We start from the raw sequence: 24,105 nt of genomic DNA, 5'->3' as shown, positions 1-24,105 counted from the left end.
AGATGTCTTTAGCTGTTTCATGAAGATATTTAGCAAAATTTTAAATTTTAGATTATGGAGCAATCTCTGTACTGAATTTCATAATGATTGTACTAGTTTACACCCCCAACAATTTATAAAAGTTCAGTTTTAACTGAAGCTTCTCCAGCAATTCATTTCTAGAAGATAGCCATAATTTCTGAATATGGAATCTAAATATTTTCCTAATTCACCTTTCTCTAATGGCCAGAGATGTTAACCACTTTTCTCATATATGTATTCTCATATAGTGTTTATTCATTTTAGCTGATGGTGCCTTTAATTTTGAGAAAATCTTGTTTTCTTTATATCTTATAGATATTAGTCCTCTGTCACAGGAATAGGTGGTATATTTCCCCCATTTTGTAGGTGGTCAATTCACTCTGTTCATTGTTTCCTTATATATGCAGAAGCTTTTGAATTTTACATGATCCCTTTTTTTACATTATTGGTACTGGTTTTTGTACAATTGGGGTTCTCTTCATAATGTCTATGTGTGAAAGGTTTTATCTATTTTATCTTTGAACAGATTAAGTGTTTCTGTTTTACCATTTATATCTTTGATTCATTCTGACTTTAGTTTAATACACAGTGAGAGATAATGGGTTTAGATTCAATTTCCTTCATATGGATGGCTAATTTTTCTTTATTTTCTTTTTTTTTTGGGGGGTACTGGGGATCGAACTCAGGTCCTTGTGCTAGCAAGGCAGGCAGAAGAACCACGGAGCTAAATCCCTGGCTGGATAGCTAAATTTTCTATCATAATTGTTTAAGAGATTATTTTTCTCTCAGTGTAAATTTTTGGCCCCTTTGTCAAAGATCAATAGGAGAAGAGTCCTGCAGTTCTTTCTGCATCCTCTATTCAGTTTCATTCATCCACATGCCCTTTTATTTGCCAATATCATGCTATTTTTCAAAATCACTCTAAGCACAAGTACCTGAGTTTGACCTATGGTAACCCCCCAAAAAAATCACTGTAGACTTTTAGTATATCTTTAAGCTCCAGATTGTGATGCCTTCTGGTTTTCTTTTTCTTATCATGGATTACTTTTGCTATTCTAGGTCTCTCTTCTGTTTCCAAACAAACTATAGGATATTTTCCTCAAGTTCTGTGAGGAATGCTACTGATAATGTTATTGAGATTGTATTAAATCTGTATGGCACTTTTGGAAATATGTCTACTTTGACTATATAATTTCTACTACAGAAGAACAAGGAACATCTTTCTGTATTTTGATGTCCTGTTCAGTGTAGTTTTCAGAGCAATGTAGTTATGATTGTAGAGATCTTTCATTTCCTCAATTAGGTTATTTACTAATTATTTAATTTTTCTTCATGCTATTATGGTATGGTATTGTTTCCTTCAATTCTTTTTCAGTGAATTTATTATTGGTTTATAGGAATGCTATTAATTTTCACATGTTGATTTTGTATGCTGCCATACTACTGAATTTGATTATTGATTGTAGGAGTCTTGCTGGAACTTTTTGTGTCTTCTGGGTAGAAGATCATGTAATGTGCAAATAACAATAATTTTAATTCTTTCTTTGCTGTACCTATCCCTTTTATTTATTTATTTATTTTTGCCTGATTGCTCTGGCTGACTAATTTTTTCAAATGACCTGCTTACCAAAACAAGATCAAGGGCTAAGATATTTTTCATTCATTTTGACTGTTTTTCTATTCTTATGATGGAGTTTGAATTTTTTATATTTAATACATAATTCTTTTAGCCAAGATGTTTGTAAATATTTTCTCACAATTTATTGCTTTGTGCATTTTTCATTTTCTTAGTTGTAAGATTTACAGCAGATTTACTTTATTAATTTTTAATTTATAAATATTTTCATCATCTTAATTCTTAGTTTTTATAATTTAATTGTCAAATACTAAATCACATAAACACATAAATAGAAATTTATGAGTCAATTTCACAAAGGAAGGAAAAGATCTTTATTTTGAAAATTACATTTCCCTGAAAAAGAAATTTGAAGAGGATATCAGAAAATGGAAAGATATCCATTCCTCATGGGTAGGAAGAACCAACATAATGAAGATGGTCATACTCCCAAAATTGTTATAAAGTATTAAAGCAACTTCAATCAAAATACAATTGGCATACCATGCAAAACTATAGAAATCACTCCTAAAATTTATTTGGAATCAGAAATGACTCAGAATAGCCAAAACAATTCTTGGCAATAAAGGCAAGGCAGTAGTCATCACAATACATGTCTTGAAATTATACTACAAAACTTCTGAGACAAAAACAGCATGGAACTTTAAAAAAAACAACAACAACAAAACAGATAAAAAAAAACACGAAAGGACCTGTCGACCACAAGATGCAGAAATAACCTTAAACACAATCAGCCTCCTTATTTGACATTGAGACCAAACATGTTCACTGGAAGAAAAAGATTGTCTCTTTAATAAATCATGTTGGAAAAACTGGCTTTCAACTTGCCAACAATTAAAATGACCCCTAGCTTCCACCATACACTAAACTAAATTCCAAGTGGATTAAAGATCTAAATATTTAAACAGAAACATTAAACTTGCTGGAAAATAAATCAGGTAGATTTGAATAAACTGAATACATTTAATTCCATTGATATACAAAAAGAATTTAGGAACAAATCCTCAGCAGCATGAGAATTTTCACAAAAAATCAACAACTGATATCTCATTGTATTAAAAAGTTTTTGAAATGCAAGAAAATCTATGAACAGAGCTAAGAGACACCCTCTCATTAAAATTTATTATTATTAATTATTATTATTATTATTTTTAAAAATTTATCAGCTCTTCCTCAAAGGACTACTATCTAGAATATATAAAGAATTCAGAAAAAATCACACACCCCAAATACAAAACCTGATTCAAAAATGGGCATCTGAAATGAAGTCACTTCTCAGACAAACAAGTAAAAGCAGCAAATAAATATATGAAAAAGTGTTCAACATCACTGATCATTCAAGAGATGCCAATGAATACAACATTGAGATTAAACCTTACCCTAGAAAGAATAGCTATTACCAAGAAATCAACAAACAACAAACACTGCTGAGGCTTTTGGGAGAAATAAACCCTTCTCTATTGTTGGTGGGATTGTAGACTACAATGTCTATGGAAATCAGTGTAGAGATTCCTCAAAAACTAGGATTAGAGGTCCCATTTGACCCAAATAATACCCTTCTGGTTATCTTACCAAAAGAATTAAAAGCATCTTACCTCAGCAATATATGCACATCCATATTTATAGTGGAATGGTTTGTAATAGCTAAATCTTGGAGAAAACCCAAATGCCCATCAACTGATTAGTGGATAAAAAAGATTTTTTTTAATATAATAGAGTACTCCTGAGTTTAAAGAAGGTTTAAACATGACAATTTTAAGTAAATGGATGCACCTTGAGAACAAACTCTTAAGTGAAATAAATAGAACACACGTGTCAATATTGCATTATTTCTCTGGTATGAGAAGCTTAAAGTGAAAATAAAGACCAAAAATAAAAAAAAAAGTGAAATAGGAATGAATTGTGCAAAATTATACAGAATGTGACATATTGTGTGAATTCTTTTTTATTGACTTTATTGGCACATTTTAGGTTTACAGTACAGTTACATTCATTAATGGGATCTTGAACTTTTACACGACAGGTCTTGGTTCTGATGTTTTCCCCTTGTCCTTGTACTCCTTCCACCACCTTCTCCCCTCCCCATTTATAAACACTTTATTTCCATCTTTTCATTTTCTCACATCTTTTTCTTTTCTGTTATTACCTTTCCCCTACTCTTCCCACTTTCCCTACACCTTTATCCCTTTTCTTCCCATTTCACAATGTCAGTTATCTCATTAGGATCTTATGTACTATTACCATTCACACTAGAGAAACTATTCGGTATTTACAGATGTGTGACTTATTTATTTCATAGGAGTATATCCACAATATGTATCCATTCTCCTATGAATGAATCTAATTTCTCATTCTTTATGGCTGAGTAGTATTTCATTCTATGGAAAAATCACATCTTCTTTATCCAATCTCCAACTGATGGGCATATGGGCTGTTTCCAAGTTTTAGCTATTACAAACTGTGCCGCTATAAACATTGGTGCACATATATCACTGTGATATGATTCTTTTAATTCTTTTGGAAAGATACCCAGCAGAGGGATGGCTGGGTCACATGGAACCTCTAGTCCCAGCTCTTTGAAAATTCTTCATATTGATTTGCATAGTGGTTGCACCAGTCTGCACTCCCACCAACATTGGAGAAGGGTTCCTTTCTCACCAAAACCCTGCCAATATTTGTTATTCTTTGATTTCTTGATAGCAGCCATTCTTTGTGGGGTGAGGTGGAATCTCAGTGTTCTTTTCATTTGCATCTCTCGAATGACCAGTGATGTGGAACATTTTTCTGACTGAATTCTTAAAATATTCTAAGAAAAAATTATTGTATTATTGGGAAATTAGCTCAGAGATGAGCAAATGAATATATGTCATTTTAGATCACTATACAGAATATATTTACCAATGTTATTCGTTCATTGCTGTGAAAAATTATTTTTTCATAAAATCCTTTTATAACATTTTCTTTGTTAACATCTACTTGTATTATATTAAATTTTAAAAAGTAAATAAATAAATCTCTTTTATAAACATTAAAATGCAAAATTAGAATATGATCCTGCAATCCCAATTTTGGGAATATGTCTTAATGAATTAAATTATATTTAAGAAATATTTTCTCTTTCATGTTTGTTATTGCACGATTCATAAATTTGCTCTGATGGGTGAATTATAAAGGTCATATAAGAAGAAATGCAGCAAAATATGGAAATATCACCTTGAAGTTTTCACATAGCCATCAATTTAACATTATTAATCTACATTAAAGCTAAACAACTACCTGAATGTACACCTGCTTTTATTATAATAATAAGAAAAGTAAGCTTCAAAAATGACAAAAGAGAAAGAGAATATCATACTTCCCCTTCCCCAATGCAAAGAAGTAAACTGTGGAGATACCAGAAAGGAAGAAAAATTAAGTGTACAGTGTGTGAGGGAGAAACAATCAACAAAACCCTCAGAGTCAGAACCCAGCATCTGACACAGTGTGATAAAATGCATTGCTAGAGCTCAATGGCCTCTGCCATCATGCCATTGTTCTACAGTTATATTCATCTTTTCAGCAAAGGGACTTCCACCATATCTTCTTCCCCTGTATTAGGCAGCACAGCACAAAGACTCAATCCATTGGTGAAAAAGATATAGATGTGAGCAAAATTTTCTACTTAAAGTCAGTGCTTAGCATTCTATAATGAAACCCAATACTGGTTAAAAACCCATCAGATCTTATTGGTAGGTCAGTGTCCATGGACCAACCTCTAAACTCACCCTAGCCCTTGGCAGGGATCTGAGAAAAAAAGTAGAACAGATTTGTATTTTGGTCCACATATAGTATTCCAACTAGCCATGACAAAAAAATCTACACATATGTATATATTATTTAATATTCTAGAAATCTAACAAAAGAAAAAAATCCTACAAGCAGTTAGAGAAAAGAAACAAATCACATACAAAGGAAAGCCCATCAGAATCACAGCAGACTTCTCAACAAAAACTGCCAAGGCAAGAGTCAGGAGTAACACATTTCAAGTCCTAAAGGAAAACAACCTCCAACCCAGATTGATGTATTCTGCAAAACTCTCTTTCAAAATTGAGGGAAAAATAAGACACGTTCATGTCAAAGAGCACCTGAAAAACTTTGGGAATACCAAAGCAACACTACAAAAAATTTTAAATATTATCCTAGGAAAATACAATGAATGTCATTACCCCAGGAATCCCAACAGAATAAATCTCTCAGGCACAGCAAGAAATTAAATGCAAAGGAGGAGAGTCTAACAAAATAAAAGTGATGAAAAGCATAAGACCATACATATCAGTTATATCAATCAATGTTAATGGTTTAAATTCATGAATCAAAAGAAATAAACTGACCAGCCCCAGTGAGGAAGGTGAGATTTGGAAGACAGCTGTGAGATCTACTCTCCCTCCAGCCTGCTTGGGCCCATTTGGGGGGACTGGGTAGCCTCGCGCTCCCCTGCCTGTTCTGCCATACACTCCAGAAAGGAAGGTAGCTGAGCCTCTGAAACCAAAAACCCCCCACCCTTATCTCAGACCTGATTGGGCCAGTCCTTGGACCCACTCTGCAGAGGCATAAGTGGCCAGAAAGGGTAACTTTATGAGCTTCCAACTTTGAACATATTTTAAAAAGGGCAGGGGACACCAGTAATAGAACTGTGTGGAGTTCAACCCTGCAGGTAGGGGAACTCAATTTTGGCCTTGTGGCCTGAGGTCAGTCTGAGTCATGGGGATCTGCCATTGGCTAGCTAAGATCAGGGGACTTGAGTCTGCACATGGCTGCACACATGACATATTATGACAGCAGAGATATAGACTGAAAGAGGCCTTTCAAATTCATTTTTTTCTTTCATTTTCCTCATTCCACTCTTCAAATTCTTTCTTTTTTCTGTTCTCTTTCTACAACTCAGTCTCTTGCTCCACCATATTATCCCATATGTTCCTTTCTGTTCCAGCTCCTGCTCTAAATCAGACTTCTTCTTTTATCATTTTTTCTTTTTTCTTTATGTTCTTTTCTTCTGTCATTTTACCTCACTCATGGGTCAATAGTTTCAGGGGAAAGTGAGCCCCTATTGCTGTTAAGGAAATATATTCTTGTCCTTATTCTTGCACTCTATCTATGCCTTTTAAATTCAATAGTTTATAAAGATTGTATGGTCATTCATGTCCTCTGGCTTCACTTGAAACCTTCTTCAATTTGTTCACTCTTCTACTTCTCTCATCTGAACTCTGTTTAAGCCCCCATCCTAAATGGTAAAGATGCTATATGGAAAAGAGTACTCACTGAAAACATATTTTGGGCTGCTTCTTGATTTTAATTTAATTCACATGGTTTAAAGGTGATAGATTAAACACTATCACAAGTGGTCAATTTGCAAGTTGTGCTTGATCCTATTGTGCTGCTGATTGTATCACTTGGGATAAAGGATTGTGATTGATTTAATGTGTTGTTTTCTCTGATATTATGAAAATGAATATGTCTATGAGTCATTATAGACTCAAAAGCTACAGCACAACTATATCAGGATGATGTAAGTAATAAGTCAGAAACTAAACTAAGGACAACACAACAACAAATATAAAAATGAGAAAACACTAAGCAAGACACAAGACAGACTTCCAGTTCACCAATGGCAAACAGTAGGGGAAATGAAGATGAAAAGTCTGATAGTGAACCAGCAGGACACCCTGAATCCATAGCACAGGAAGTAACAAAACAGATCAATCAGGCTCTAGTAAAATTTGAAACAGAAATAATTTCCCAGATAACCATAGAGATGGTGAGCAAAATGGAAGTCATGAGTTGAGACTCTGGCACAGAAACTGAGAAATAAACAGATGAGCTCAGAACGATGATAGAAGCCATGAAGGCCCACCATAAGAAAAAAATGGAAACAATGAATGCCCAACAGAGTAAAATTATGGAATCCATAAAACAGATTTAAACAGATAACTAGGAGATTAAAAACTCTAATGAAAGTGTATGCAACAGAATAAAAGATTGAGAAGATATAATTTCAGATATAGAAGATAGGATTGCAGTCAGTGACTGTGAAAAGAGAAGTCTCTTAAAAACAGTAAGGGATCATGAGAAATAAATCCAACAACTCTTATATGATGCAAAGAAGAATAACATAAGACTGATAGGAATCCATGAAGTAGCAGGAGAAAATACAAATGACATAAAAAAACTGTTCACAGGATTAATGGCATAAAACTTCAGAAACAGAAGGTAAGAATTAGATATACAGATAAGTGAGGCATATAGGACTCCAACTAGCCATGATTAAAAAAAACTACACCTAGACATATAATAATCAAGATCCCAGAAACCCAACAGAAGAACAAAATACTGCAAGCAGTAAGAGAAAAGAAACAAATCACATGCAAAGAAAAGCCCATTAGAATTACAGCAGACTTTTCAACACAAACTCTCAGTTCAAGGAGAGCCTGGAGTGAGGTATTTCACATCCAAAAAGAAAACAACCTCCAACATAGACTGATGTATCCTGCAAAACTCTCTTTTGAAATAGACAGGGAAATAAGATACTTCCATGACAAATAACACCTGAGAAACTTCATGAACCCCAAACCAGCACAATAAATAAATATAAAGAATATTCTATAAAAAGACAAAGAAGGTCACAACACCAGGAGGGCAGAGAAAATCAATTAGGCAAGGCACGAAAGTAAAGGAGAGGGGGGAATACTTAAAAAGGGCCAACAAAAAGCACAGTAACATGACAATAATAAGTCAGAACATATTAGTTACAACCATTAATGTCAACAGCTTGAATGCACCAATGAAGAGAAATACACTGGCAGAATGGATTAAGAAGCAAAATCCAATAATATGTTGTGTACAAGAAATACACCTAGTGCAAAAAGAAGCCCATGGACTGAAAGTAAAAGGATGGAAAACAATTCTCCATGCAACAGGAGCCCAGAAAAAAAGCAGGGGTAGCAATCTTATTCACAGATAATATATATTTCAAACTAAAATGATTAAGAGAGACAAAGAAGGCCACTACATTCTTGTAAAAGGAACAATTCAAGAGGAAGAGATGACAATCATAAACATATATGCACCAAATATTAATGTCCCCGACTATATAAAACAAATATTAAGTAACATGAAAAACCAAATAAGCACTAATACAATTTTAGTGGGGGATCTAAGTACCACACTATCACAAATAGGCAGATCACATAAGCAGAAAATCAGCAATGAAATACTAGAACGGAACCAAGCTTTTGAACTCATGGAGTTAATAGATGTCTATAGAGTGTTCAACCCCACAAAATCAGAATATACATTCTTTTTAGCTACACATAGGTCATTCTTGAAGATAGACCACATACTAGCTCGCAGAGTAGGTCTGAATAAATGCAAAAGAATTGAAATTATCCCCTGCATAAGATCATAGTGCAATCAAGCTGGAGATCAATATTCCAAGAAATGGTAGGAACTTCACAAACATGGAAATTAAATAACACTGTCTTGAACAATCAATGGATCACAGAGGAAATTAAAGAAGAAATTAGATAGTTTTCACAAATAAATGAAAATTCCAATACAACATACAGGACTCTATGGGACACAGTAACAGTAGTTCTATGTGAAAAATTCATAGCACAGAAAGCCCACACTAGGAAAACAGAGAGTTCAGATAAACAACCTAATGATGAATCTTAGACTCCTAAAAAACAAGAGGAAGAAAAACCCAAAGCTAAAGAAGAGAGGAAATTATAAAGATTAGAGCACAAATCAATGTGAGGGAAACTATGAAAATGATACAAAATATAAATGAATCAAACGGTTGGTTTTTTGAAAGAATAAATAAAATTGATAAACCCTTAGCTAATCTTATCAAAAAAGGAAAGAAAAGGCTCAGATCCATGTAATCAGGAATAAAAAAGTTGAAGTCACAGCAGACCCAATGGAAATCCAGAGAATCATTAAAACCTACTAGGATAAACTATACTCTAGTTAATTGGAAAACACAGATGAAATGGACAGATTTTATGAATTACCAAAATTGAACAAAGAAGATAAAAACATTTTAAATGCCCGAATTACAATCAGTGAAATTGAAAATGTAATTAAAAATTTACCAACAAAGAAAAGCCCAGGTCCTCATGGATACACTGCTGAATTTTACAAGGCATTTAAAGAATACTGCCTTTAATCTTCAAACTTTTCAATGAAATTGAAAGGGAAGCTGTACTTCCAAATTCATTCCTGGAAGCAAGTATCACTTTGATTCCCAAACCAGAGAAAGATGCAACTAAAAAGAGAACAAGAGGCCAATCTCCTTAATGAATATAGATGCAAAAATCCTTAACAAGATGCTAGCAAACAGAATACAGAGGATCATCAAGAAGATCATACATCTTGACCAAGTCAGATTTATTCCAGGGATGCCAAGATGGTTCAACATACCTAAGTCAATAAATATAAAACACTATATTAACAAAGTCAGGGACTAAAACCATATGATCATCTTGATAAATGGAGAAAAAGCATTTGCAAAATTCAACACCCATTCATGATAAAAACCCTGAAAAAATTGGAAAAGATCATCTATATGTCATTTTAATAAAGGCTATCTATGAAAAACCAACAGCCAACATCATATTAAATGGGCAAAAACTGAAAACCTTCACTTTAAAATCAGGAACAAGACAAGGATGCCCACTATCACCAGTCCTCTTCAATATAGTTTGGAAACATTAGCCACAGCAATTAGACAAGAGAAAGAAATTAAAGCAATAAAGATAGAAAAGGAAGAAATTAAACTGTCATTATTTGCTGCTGATGTGATACTCTACATTGAAGACTCAAAATACTCCACTAAAGACTTCTAGACTTAAGTGAAAGATTCAGTAGAGTAGCCGGATAGAAAGTGAACACCCAAAAATACATAGCCTTCTTGTACACAAATAAAAATTCCCCTGCGAGAAAAATGAGGGAAACAATTCCTTTCACAATAGTATCCCAAAAAAATGAAGTATATAGGAATCAAACTTACAAAAGAAGCAAAAGACCTCTACACTGAAAACCATAGTACTGTGAAAAAAGAAATCAAAGAGGATATAAGAAAATGGAAAGAAATCCCTTGCTCCTGGGTAGGAAGAATCAACATAGTGAAAATGGCCATACTACCAAAACTGCTATACAGATTCTATGCAATGCCAATTGAAATTCCAACACTATATTTCACAGAACTAGAAAAAAGAATCCACAAATTCATTTGGAGCCATAAAAGACCTAGAATAGCAAAAGCCATCCTAGCCAACAGAGACATGGTAGTGGGTATAACAATTCCCAATTTGAAACTATACTACAAAGCCACTGTGATAAAAACAGCATGGCACTGGCAAAGAAACTGATCTGAGGATCAGTGGAACAGATTGGAAGACACGAAAACAACTCCAGATGTACTCAGCTACCTCATCTTTGACAAAGGAGCTGACCATCCCCACTGGAGGAAAGATAGCCTCTTCAATAAATGGTGTTGGAAAAACTGGATTTCAACTTGCTGAAGATTAAAACTAGACCCTTATCTTTCACTATGTACTAAATTAAAATCCAAGTGGATTAAGGATCTAAACATTAAATAAAAACAAGAGGAAGAAAAACCCAAAGCTAAAGAAGAGAGGAAATTATAAAGATTAGAGCACAAATCAATGTGAGGGAAACTATGAAAATGATACAAAATATAAATGAATCAAACGGTTGGTTTTTTGAAAGAATAAATAAAATTGATAAACCCTTAGCTAATCTTATCAAAAAAGGAAAGAAAAGGCTCAGATCCATGTAATCAGGAATAAAAAAGTTGAAGTCACAGCAGACCCAATGGAAATCCAGAGAATCATTAAAACCTACTAGGATAAACTATACTCTAGTTAATTGGAAAACACAGATGAAATGGACAGATTTTATGAATTACCAAAATTGAACAAAGAAGATAAAAACATTTTAAATGCCCGAATTACAATCAGTGAAATTGAAAATGTAATTAAAAATTTACCAACAAAGAAAAGCCCAGGTCCTCATGGATACACTGCTGAATTTTACAAGGCATTTAAAGAATACTGCCTTTAATCTTCAAACTTTTCAATGAAATTGAAAGGGAAGCTGTACTTCCAAATTCATTCCTGGAAGCAAGTATCACTTTGATTCCCAAACCAGAGAAAGATGCAACTAAAAAGAGAACAAGAGGCCAATCTCCTTAATGAATATAGATGCAAAAATCCTTAACAAGATGCTAGCAAACAGAATACAGAGGATCATCAAGAAGATCATACATCTTGACCAAGTCAGATTTATTCCAGGGATGCCAAGATGGTTCAACATACCTAAGTCAATAAATATAAAACACTATATTAACAAAGTCAGGGACTAAAACCATATGATCATCTTGATAAATGGAGAAAAAGCATTTGCAAAATTCAACACCCATTCATGATAAAAACCCTGAAAAAATTGGAAAAGATCATCTATATGTCATTTTAATAAAGGCTATCTATGAAAAACCAACAGCCAACATCATATTAAATGGGCAAAAACTGAAAACCTTCACTTTAAAATCAGGAACAAGACAAGGATGCCCACTATCACCAGTCCTCTTCAATATAGTTTGGAAACATTAGCCACAGCAATTAGACAAGAGAAAGAAATTAAAGCAATAAAGATAGAAAAGGAAGAAATTAAACTGTCATTATTTGCTGCTGATGTGATACTCTACATTGAAGACTCAAAATACTCCACTAAAGACTTCTAGACTTAAGTGAAAGATTCAGTAGAGTAGCCGGATAGAAAGTGAACACCCAAAAATACATAGCCTTCTTGTACACAAATAAAAATTCCCCTGCGAGAAAAATGAGGGAAACAATTCCTTTCACAATAGTATCCCAAAAAAATGAAGTATATAGGAATCAAACTTACAAAAGAAGCAAAAGACCTCTACACTGAAAACCATAGTACTGTGAAAAAAGAAATCAAAGAGGATATAAGAAAATGGAAAGAAATCCCTTGCTCCTGGGTAGGAAGAATCAACATAGTGAAAATGGCCATACTACCAAAACTGCTATACAGATTCTATGCAATGCCAATTGAAATTCCAACACTATATTTCACAGAACTAGAAAAAAGAATCCACAAATTCATTTGGAGCCATAAAAGACCTAGAATAGCAAAAGCCATCCTAGCCAACAGAGACATGGTAGTGGGTATAACAATTCCCAATTTGAAACTATACTACAAAGCCACTGTGATAAAAACAGCATGGCACTGGCAAAGAAACTGATCTGAGGATCAGTGGAACAGATTGGAAGACACGAAAACAACTCCAGATGTACTCAGCTACCTCATCTTTGACAAAGGAGCTGACCATCCCCACTGGAGGAAAGATAGCCTCTTCAATAAATGGTGTTGGAAAAACTGGATTTCAACTTGCTGAAGATTAAAACTAGACCCTTATCTTTCACTATGTACTAAATTAAAATCCAAGTGGATTAAGGATCTAAACATTAAAACAGAAACTCTAAACTTTCTGGAAGATGTTAGGCAGAACTCTTAAAGACTTTAGCATAGGAAAAGATTTTATGAACAAATCCTCAGTAGCAAGGGAACTAGCAGCAAGAATCAATAATTGGGATCTCATCTTATTTAATTATGTAGTTTTTGTTTTGCACTGCAAAAGAAACCATCAACAGAACTAAGAGAAAATCTACAATGTGGGAAAAAATTTTTTACCAGCTACTCCTCAGACAAGGGACTGTTAGTTAGAATATATAAAGAACTGAAAACAATCAGCCCACCCCAAATGTAAAGACCCAATTCAAAAATGGGCATCTGAAATGAACAGTAATTTCTCAGGCAAAGAAGTAAAAGCAGCAAGTAAATATATTTAAAAATGTTCCACATCACTGGTCATTCAAGAGAGGCAAATGAAAACAACATGGAGATTCCACCTCACCCCCAAAAGAATGGCTGGTATCAAGAAATCAAACAATAACAAATGTTGGTGGGGATAAAGAATATGTGGTTTTTCTATAAAATGGAATATTACTCAGCCATAAAGAATGAGAAATTAGATTCATTCATAGAAAAATGAATGCATATTAAGGATATACTCCTAAATGCAATAAATAAGTCACACATGTGTAAATACCAAATAGTTTCTCTGAGTGAATAAATGGTTATAGTTCATAAGATCCTAATGAGATAACTGACATTGTGAAATGGGAAGAAAAGGGCTAAATGTTTAGGGAAAGTGGGAAGATTAGGGGAAATGTAATTGGGGAAAAGAAAAATATGTGAGAAAATGAAAAGATGGAAAAAAAGTGTTTGTAAATGGGGAGCTGATGAGGCAGTGAAGGACGGGCAGGGACAAGGGGAAAAATGTGAACCACGACCTGTCATGTAAAGGTACAAGATACCAATAATGAATGTAACTGTACTGAATACCTAAAATGTACCAATAAATTCAATTAAAAAAATAAATACACTGGCCAAATGGGTCAAGAAGCAAGATCCAGGGATTTAGCTCAGTGGTGCCAAACCTACCTCACAATTGCAAGGTCCTGAGTTCAATTCCTTGTATCAGAAAATAAGCAAGATCTCACAAGACGCTATATACAAGAAAAACACTTAATGAAAAAAGAAACTTATAGACTGAAAGTTAAAGGGTGGAAAATAATACTCCATGTGACAGAAAACCTCCAAAAAATGTAGGAGCAGCTATCAATTTTGCAGAAAAAATGTATTTCAAACCACTACTAATTAAAATAATCAAAGAAAGCTACTACCTTTTTGTAAAGCAAAAAATCCAAGAGAAAGTGATGACAATCATAAATATATATGCACCAAATACTAGTGTGCCCAAATATAAAAAACAAATACTTAGGAACAGGAAAAATCAAATAAGCAATAATACAATAGTAATGTTGGACCTAAATAGTGCACGGTCATAAATAGATATATCAACTAGACAGAAAATAGGCAGTGGAATATTAGAACTCAATCAAACTCTTGAGTAGAAGAACATAACAGATGTTTACAGAGTGTTCTACCACACAAAATCAGAATGCACATTTTTTCAGCTGCACAGTGTTTTGTCGTCCAAAATAGACTATATACTAGCTCATAGAACATGTTTAAGTAAGTACGAAGGAATTTATGTTGTCCTCTATATATTGTCAAAATATAAGGTGATGATATTGTAGATCAATAGCAAAAGAAGCCAAACCACAAGCAATTCATAAACACATGGAAATTGAATAATTCAATGTAACCAGTGGTTCAAAGAGGAAATTAGAGATGAAATCAGACAGTTTATGCATTTAAATGACAATGCCAATACACCATATCAGAGTCTATGTGATGAAAGCAGTTTTATGCAGGAAATTCATAGCAGTGAATATTCATATTAGGAAAAACAGAGGGAGCTCAAGTAAATGACCTGATGCTGAATTAAGCTTCTAGAAAAAGAAGAGCAGGACAAACTGAAAGCTCACATAAGGAAGGAAATTATAAAGATCAGAGCAAAAATTAATGCAATGGAGATTAATAGAATGATACAAAAAAAATCAATGAAGCAAAGAGTTGGTTTTTCAAAAGAATAAAATTGACAAACCCTTAGTCAACCTTATAAAGAAGGACAGAAGTTCCATGCAATTAGGAAAGAAAAGGGTGAAATTACAAGGGATCCAGCAGAAATCCAGAGGATCATCGATACCTACTTTGAGAACCTATACACCAGTAAGATAGAAAACAGAAAAAAATGGACAGATTCCTAGGTATGCATGAATTACCAAAGTTGAATAAAGAATACTATAATAGTCTTTAAAAAAAACAGAGTCAATTTACCTAAGTCTATGATAAGGCATATTCTAATCTAACTCTCAAGTTTTAAAGACAACAATGGAATTAAAAAGCAGAAAGATAATGGAAACATATAATGCATAAATTTATTTTAATGTAGCAGAAACCATACTATTCAACATAAATCTTATCAGGCCAGGAGGAATTGAGAACTAAAAAACAAAAACAAATCAAATAATAATTAGTACATTGAATATTGTAATTTAAAAAATTAAATTAAAAAATGTAAGAAATAAAAAAAGTCACAAAATAGAGACTTAAAATCCAACAAATTCACAAAACAAAAACGTTTTAATTGATAATATTGATAAATCCTTGAAGGGGGGGAGAGAGAGAGAGAGAGAGAGAGAGAGAGAGAGAGAGAGAGAGAGACAATACCCTAATAAATAGAATTAGAGGCAAAACTGGAAACACTGCACCACCACACAAACTCCAGAGAAGTACAAATGACAATTAGAAAATATTATGAAGAGTTATATGCCAACAAATTTGACATTCTGGAGTAAACTGATAAATTCCTGAATTTGCAAAGATTGAATAATGAATAAAAGGAAACAGCAAAAAATCCTCTCACTACAGAAAAGCTTGGTACAAGATAGAATAAGTAATGACATTTTTCATACATTGAAAAAAGAACTAATACTGATTCCACTAAAATTCTTTCAAAATTTGAAGAGAATTTTCTGAAACTCATTCTTTCAGGCCAGAATTACCCTAGTAAAATAAGCAGATGAGAACATAATAAAACATAATAGCTACAAGCCAAAATCTCTGATGAGTATATGTGAAAAATCCTGTACAAAATAATAGCAGAGTCCCAAATATCATTAAATAAATTACTAACCATTATCAAAAGATCCAAGGAATTCAAGCACACCGAAATACAGGCTAGTGGGTAAACATGATACACCGCATTGACAGAATAAACAAAGTAAACTACATGAACATTTCAATAGATACAGGAAGAACAGTTGAAAAATTCTCATATTCTCAAGATAACATATTATGTATGACAGTAATGATAGAATGTTGTTGTGCACATCCAAACTTATGACTCAGTGGATAAGATTTTACCCAGCTCAAGATAGGCAAATCAGGTCCCCAAGTAACCTACTGTCCTATGGTCAAGATTCAACTTCCACCACACCCTGATAGCAGGCAAAGAGCTGTTGTTCAAAGGAAGAGTAATTGTTTGCAGATAATGGCAGACCTTTGCTCCAAAATCCAAAAGGTCTCCACTGCAATTCACCTACGGAAGCCTGCCAGAGACTCCAAACAGCATCTTTACCTACCAATTACACTTCAAGTACCATTGGATCTGTCAGATCATCTAGATCCATTGACAGAGCAGCCTGTACAGAAGGATTGACATGTTGCAGAGTGTTTCCTTGTTCTGGGCCCCCCTCAAAACTAGCAGCTTTCATGCTTTATTAACAAATCCATAGTGGTTTCTACTTCCTGTTCACTTGATGAACAAAATAACATCAACAGTGTATTGGATCCATGCCATATCTTATGGAAAAGTGATCAAGATCCCTAGCAAATAAGTTGTGACACAAAGCAGAAGAGTTAATATAACCCTGAGTCAAGACATTGAAGATATAGTGCTGGCCATGCCAACTGAAAGCAAATTGTTTCTGATGGGCCTAATGGATAGTTATAGAGAAGAAGGCATTTTCCAAATAAATAACTGCATATCAAATACCAGACTTGTTCATTTGCTCCAGCAAGAAAACTACATCTTGTACAGCTGCTGCAATTGGAGTCACCCCTTGATTCAGTTTATGGCAATCTAGCATCATTCTCTAAGATCCAACTATCTTTTGCACAGGCCAAATGGAAGAATTAAATGGAGTTGTGGTAGGCACCACCACCCCGGTATTCTTCAAGTTCTTGAGAGTGGCAGTAATCCCTGAAATCCCTCCAGAGATGGAATCCTGATTTTGATATACTATTTATTTTACCAGGAAAAGACAACTCTAATCATTTCCATTTTGCCTTTCCAAGCTAGTAGCATTCATACTACAGATTAAGGAGCCAATGTGCAGATTCTGCTGAGTACTAAGTATGTCGATCCCAATTATTCATTCTGGAACAGAGAAAATGACTACAGGATGGATTTGAGGACCTATTGGACCCACTGTGAGGTCTAGAACTTTGCTAAAAGTTCATTTATCACCTGACCTCTACAGGCAACTGCTCTTATTTGAGAGCCACAGTGATGTTTTGGATCCCATGGGATCAGCATTATGGTCCATTGAACACCTGACCTCTTATAGGAACCTACTCTTTTTTTTTTTGGTGCCGGGGATCAAACTCAGGCCCTTGCACTTGTAAGGAAGGTAGTAGAACCACTGAGGCAAATCCCTAGTAGGCCCCTACTCTTCCTGGAGAGCCACAGTGATGTTTTGGACCCCACGGAATCAGCATTAGTTCAGAACCAGTGTCCAGTAATCCCTGAAATGTCTGATAATTTTCCTTCTCCCAGTGTATAGTCATTCTGGCAAGAGTCCTTAGGTCCCTTTAGGGATGGAAGGATGAATGAGTCATGGTATACATTTTGGTGCACCAGTGTTCTTCCCTATGGAATTCTGGATTTGTAAATTTACTAAAATCTGGGAACTGGTTGAGGGTCATGATTCTCTGTTGCTGTGATGTAAAGTAGATTTCTGTTCATTTGCACTTGAACTTTTTTATTATATAAATTTAGTAAAACATTTGTAAGCTTCCCATCTATTTCACTTTTGGGAACACTGTGGTGTGTCAGCCAATGAAAGAGGTCTACACATGTCAAACTATTCTGATCACTGTTTTCCTTCTGCCATTACAGTAATATTATGATTAAGTGATTAAGTGCTGCCACTTGACCCCTGTCACTGTTGGATCCAATCAAACTAATTTCCCTTAAGTTTCCCAACTGAGTAATTTCATTCTCCTCTAGCAGGCATGGCATAAAGAGAAAAGCAATCATAGCATTCTTCAGGAATGATGGTGCTTTCCTCATGAGTCTATTTCTCAAGGCATTAGTGAAGGATTCATTTGGCTCACAATATAATTGTTTGGCGAGTCAACTCCAAAAGATGAAACAAGATGAAAGAGTGGCATAGCAGATGAAACTTTCCTTAACTACTGGCAACCAAGCAGCGGACAGATATAAAGAACCCAAAAAAAAAAAAAAACAAAAAACAAAAAAAAAACCAAAACCAGACCTCCACAAGTATAAAGTCCCAGTTTAAAAAATGGGCATTTGAAATGAACACACATTTCTCAGAAAAACAAGTAAAAGCAGCAAATAAACATATGAAAAAAGTCCACCATCACTGGTCATTTGAGATATGCAGATGAAAACAACACTGAGATTCCAACTTATAACAGAAAGAATAGCTGCTATCAAGATATCAACCAATAACAGGTGCTGACGGGGTTGTGGGAAGAAAGGAATGCTTCTTCATTCTTGGTGGGAGTGCAGACTGGTGCAACCACTGTCAAAATCAATATGGAGATGAGTCAAACAACTAGGATTAGAAGTCCCATTTGATCAAGCTATTCCTCTGCTGGATATCTTCCCAAAAGAATTAAAACAATCATACCACAGTGACATATGCTCACCTATGTTTATAGCAGCACAGTTTGTAATAGCCAAAACTTGGAAACAGCCCAATTGTCCATCAAATGGAGACTGGATAAAGAAGATTTTCTTTAAATAAATTAGAGTACTACTCAGCCATAAAGAATGAGAAACTAGAGGCATTTATAGCTAAGTGGATGCACATTAAGGCCATACTCTTAAGTGAAATTAACAAGACACACATGTGTAAATACTGAATAGTTCCTCTGGTATGAAAATCTAAAAGTACAAATAAAGATCAAAATGTATAATTGATATTGTGTAGTAGGAAGAAAAGGTCTAAAAGGATAGGGGAAATGGGAGGGATAGGGGAAAGTTAAGAAGGCAAAAGAAAAAATATGAGAAAAGGAAAAGCATGAAAACAATATCTTTGTAAACAGGGAATGGTGGAGGGAGTGAAGTGAGGGCTCGGAATTTGGGGGAAAATATGAACCAAGATCTGTCATGTAAAAGTGCAAGATCCCAATGATGAATGTCATGGTATTCTATACCTAAAATGTACCAATGAACTAAAAAAAAAGTAGACAGTGATGTAAGGGGTGGTTTTGGAGGTATACATCCCCAGATCATGCACCCATATACCAACTCTTCTTAGCAGAGCCTGTTTCTTAAGAAAAAATAGCTATATTTCTCCTATGATTAAATCAACTTGCAAAAGCTCTGTGAGCGCATTAAGCCTTTGGTAATATTTTCTACTCAAATGATAATATTCCACACCTAGTTTTCAAAATTACTAATGTTTCTTTATGCTAAATGTGTTTAGTCCACCTCTTAAGAATCACCAAAATCTTGTTTGATTTCTTGATGGCAGCCATTCTTTTTGGGGTGAAGTGGAATCTCAGTGTTGTTTTCATCTGCATCTCTCAAATGACCAGTGATGTGGAAAATTTTTTCATATATTTACTTGCTGCTTTTACTTCTTTTTCTGAGAAATATCTGTTCATTTCAGATGCCCATTTTTGAATCAGGTCTTTATATTTGTGGGGGCTGATTGTTTTGATATATGCACACCTATGTTTATATTGGCACAGTTTGTAATAGCTAAAACTTGGAAACAGCCCATTTGCCCATTAGTTGGAGACTGGATAAAGAAGATGTAGTTTTTCTATAAAATAGAATACTACTCAGCCAAAAAGAATGAGAAATTAGATTCATTCACACTAAAATTGATATATATTGAGGATATATGCCTAAGCGAAATAAATAAATTGCACATGTGTAAATATAGAATAGTTTCTCTGGTGTGAAAAAAAATAATAGTACATAAGATCCTAATGATATAATTGATAATGTGAAATAGGAAGAAAAGGGCTAAAGGTGTATGGAAAGTGGGAAGAATAGGGGAAAGGTACTAAGGGAAAGAAAAAAATAGGAGAAAATGAAAAAATAGAAATAAAGTTTTTTAAATAGAGAAGGGAGGGGGGTGAAGGGAGGGCAGGGGTATGGGTAAAAATTGAGAACCAATACTTGTCATGTAAAGTTACAAGATCCCAACAATGAATGTAACTGTACTGTATACCCAAAAGGTACCAATAAATTCAAAGAGGAAAAAAAATGAATCACAAAAATCTTAAGGAGTTTCAGCATTGCTGAAAATTTCAGCTTCAAAATCTTGTGTAAGGTACAAGTCAAATCTTATATGTGAACTCCTGTAAACATAAAAGAGAAAGCTAAAAGCTTTCAACATATAGTGGCACACTATAAATATTCCCATTTAAAGAGAGAAGAATAGGGAGATAAAAACCAAAAGGATATAGGCAGGATCAAAGTTCAGCATCAAAAACATCCCAATTCTGTTAACTGCTGTCCAAGTACCAGAACTACAGATGTGAATTGCAAAGGGTTTGGGTGAGCCTGCCCCTATGTCTTTGCAAGTTTGTAGCCCTCATGGCTATTCTCTTGGGTGACTTTGTTCATTGCCTGTGGCTTTCCTCAGATGTCACACTTTCCTATTTCTCAAACTTCTTGGGGTTCCATTTCATTTTCGTTTCACTCTCATCGCTTCACACATTGGTCTCTCAGGTGCACACTGTCTGGCCTTCCAGATCTTCTGAAATCTGGCTGGAAGCTTCCCTCTACACTTAGCTTTTGCACCCTACACACCTACCTGTAAAACCAGAACTACATGGATTATGCCAAGGTGTGCTGCCAGTCTGACCAGTAGCCATGCCCCCTTGGATCTTAAATCCATAGGCCTCTGAGTGCTTAGGGTGGCTGAGCTCCAGGAAACTTTCATAATTAGCTCTGAAGGAGCTTGGATCCATGGAGCACTTTTCCTTAAAATCTTTTAATTTTGCACCTCTTGGCCTGGGAAGGGGTCTTGCTATTTTTTATAAACATTCAAGGCATTGTTGGGGGTCTCATTCTAGAGGCAGGGAACTTGGGGAGATGACAGCAAACACAATGAATGACCAAAAGCTGATGGCTAATGGCAAAGTTTATTTCTTACTTAGGGTCTTTATAGCAGTTTCAAGGTGACACACAAAAGCAAGGTCACAGTGGTTTGATGATTAACAATAGTCACAAGCAGGCATGAGTAAGATAAAGGGCAATCACTAGAAGCTAAGAACAGATACACTCTGTTTAAACTAAAGACAGAACATCTAGGTAAAACAACATCTGTTTATGAATAAAAGGGAGTGTAAACCGGTAAAAGGGAATGTAAACCGGGAATAAGAACAAAGAAGGACTTAGGGAGTGGTTCTGAGGTTGAGGGACTTGGCTCCAGCATGCCACCTTTGGCACACCTGTGTCCCATTGAGAACCAGCATTCTGGGACTCAGGGTCAGCGCTTCAGCTATCCGTCCTGTCGTGCTCCAACAAGACATCTTTTCTATTGTCTTAATTGTTTAATTGGCTTCTTATCATTTCTATTTTTTTCAGCAACCTGGCTTTCCTAGTCACCACTTTTGCAATTCTTTCTATTTTGACCTATCTGAATATTTTTCAAATGCACTTTTGCTCATGTTTTTCTATAGAAACCTGGCAAAAAGATAGCACCAATAATTTCTTCAGTCTAAAACTGTGTTGTTTTGAAATTTCCTCTACTAGATTAGTTAGTCCACTGCTGTAATTGAATAACTTCTTCTAAATGTGGCTTGTGAATTAAATATTACCAGGTGTGGGGGTTCTTGCCTCACCTTCTGGAGTTGGATTCCAGGTTGTTCTTATCTGCAAAAAATAATTGAATAAAACAAGCAAAAAGCATGTTGAAATTCATTTGGCAAAGAAAATGTGAAGAGTGAGAGAGAAATTGGCTCTGTAGAATAAGCTTGGCCCCAGTAAAAGAGAAAAATCCAATTAAAAGTGCACTCCAGAGAAAGTGGGGCAAGCTATCTCGAGGAAAGCAAAAATAGCACATTTTCTTGGCATCTGTGTTCTTTTATACCATCCAAATCTCAGGGAAACCTGCAAGGACTCCTATAGATGGGCTCTGAGAGGTGATGATGGAATTCCATGCTTGATGCTGACATCTGATATGGGACAACCTATTGAAAATTTGCTCAAATTCTGCTGTGAATTCCACATGCAGGGATTTAGGAACTGTTCTCTGCATGTGTCCTAAGATCTTGTAATTAATGAGTCAGGCCTGTTTCCACAGTCAGCTTTGTCACAACCTAATCAATCTCACTACCCTTATTCTCAGTCTCCCACAATGTTTTCAAGACAGTAGCAAAATGTAGAAAAAATTTTTGTGTGAATATAATATACATGATCTCTTGCCTAATTTTCAACATAACATTTCATCCTAAATCAACCTGTTGAGCCTGGTGAACAATAATCTCCATTTCTGTTAAAGCAAAAAATGCAGTCACTCCCAGTCAGGAGACCCCAACCTCCAGTAAACCTTTTGTTATCTGATAAATTTCTTTTTCCTATATTTAATGTAACCATTCCCCCACCACATGGAAATTAAATGAAACTGGAATTTAACCTTTTGATCAATCATGTAATGTCTTCTGGAAAAAGGAATTTGGCCCGATCATATGTAGAATGGGTGAAACTTAATGTAACTTTCTAACAAATTTATTAACTAATGAGTGTTCTGCTTCTGTGCTTCCTGCTCACTCACCCAGCCCATAAAAACTGGGCTCACTGGGATTTTGGGTCCTGACTCTTTGAAGGTGATCCCAGTGAGGACTGCTGGCACTAATATAGCTGTACACTTGCCTCCCAAACCTGGGTGCCACTTTGTTTTTGGTCTTGCTCTGCCATAGCACTTGCTGAGAGCTGTAGCATTTGATATTTGTTTGTTTGTTTGCTTGTTTTGTACCAGGGACCAAACTCAGGAACTTGCACTTGTGAAGCAGGTGGCAGAAACACTGAGCTAGATCCCCAGCCCCGTATATGTTATCTTTAGATAACCCTTAATAATAATTTCATAATTATATGTTTGTACCCTGACCAATCTATCAACATTTCTCCAATACCTGACCCATTGCAATTTCCCTTCTTCTCTGTTTTTTCTATCAATGTGGCTGTTTTAGATTCATACATAAATGAAATCAAGCAATATTTGATTTGCTGAGTCAGGAGTATTTCACCTAGCATAATGGTTCACAATTTTATTCTTGTTGTCAAAAAGTCTGGATTTATTTTAAGTTTGAATATTATTGCATATATACATATATATTGAATATATATATACATGTATATTACATAAACATGCATCAATAAATATGAAGAAAAACCTGAGGATGTATATACATGTGTGTGTGTGTGTGTGTGTGTGTGTGTATGTTTCTGTGATTGTGCATATGTATATATTTTACAATTTTTTTGTTTCACTTTATATATTTAGTCAGCAGGATTGGGTGAGGGGATACATTAAATACAGAAGACCTAATTTATAATGTTATTTCATGATAATTACCCACAGAGTTAAATGAAAAGGAGTGCAAGAGATTAACCACAC

At 34.8% G+C, this 24,105-nt stretch overlaps 1 pseudogene; it reads right to left on the bottom strand.

The window, feature by feature from the left end:
* LOC104850261 overlaps positions 1-21,454 on the bottom strand; it is a 104,607-nt pseudogene extending 83,153 nt beyond the window's left edge.
* Positions 21,455-24,105: the final 2,651 nt, after the last annotated feature.

This window comes from Fukomys damarensis, unplaced genomic scaffold (genome assembly GCF_012274545.1).
Source record: "Fukomys damarensis isolate Sample0158 unplaced genomic scaffold, DMR_v1.0_HiC HiC_scaffold_39, whole genome shotgun sequence".
Lineage (NCBI taxonomy): Eukaryota > Metazoa > Chordata > Mammalia > Rodentia > Bathyergidae > Fukomys > Fukomys damarensis.
Note: the sequence above shows the minus strand (reverse complement) of the source record. Positions and strands in the feature narration are given on the sequence as shown.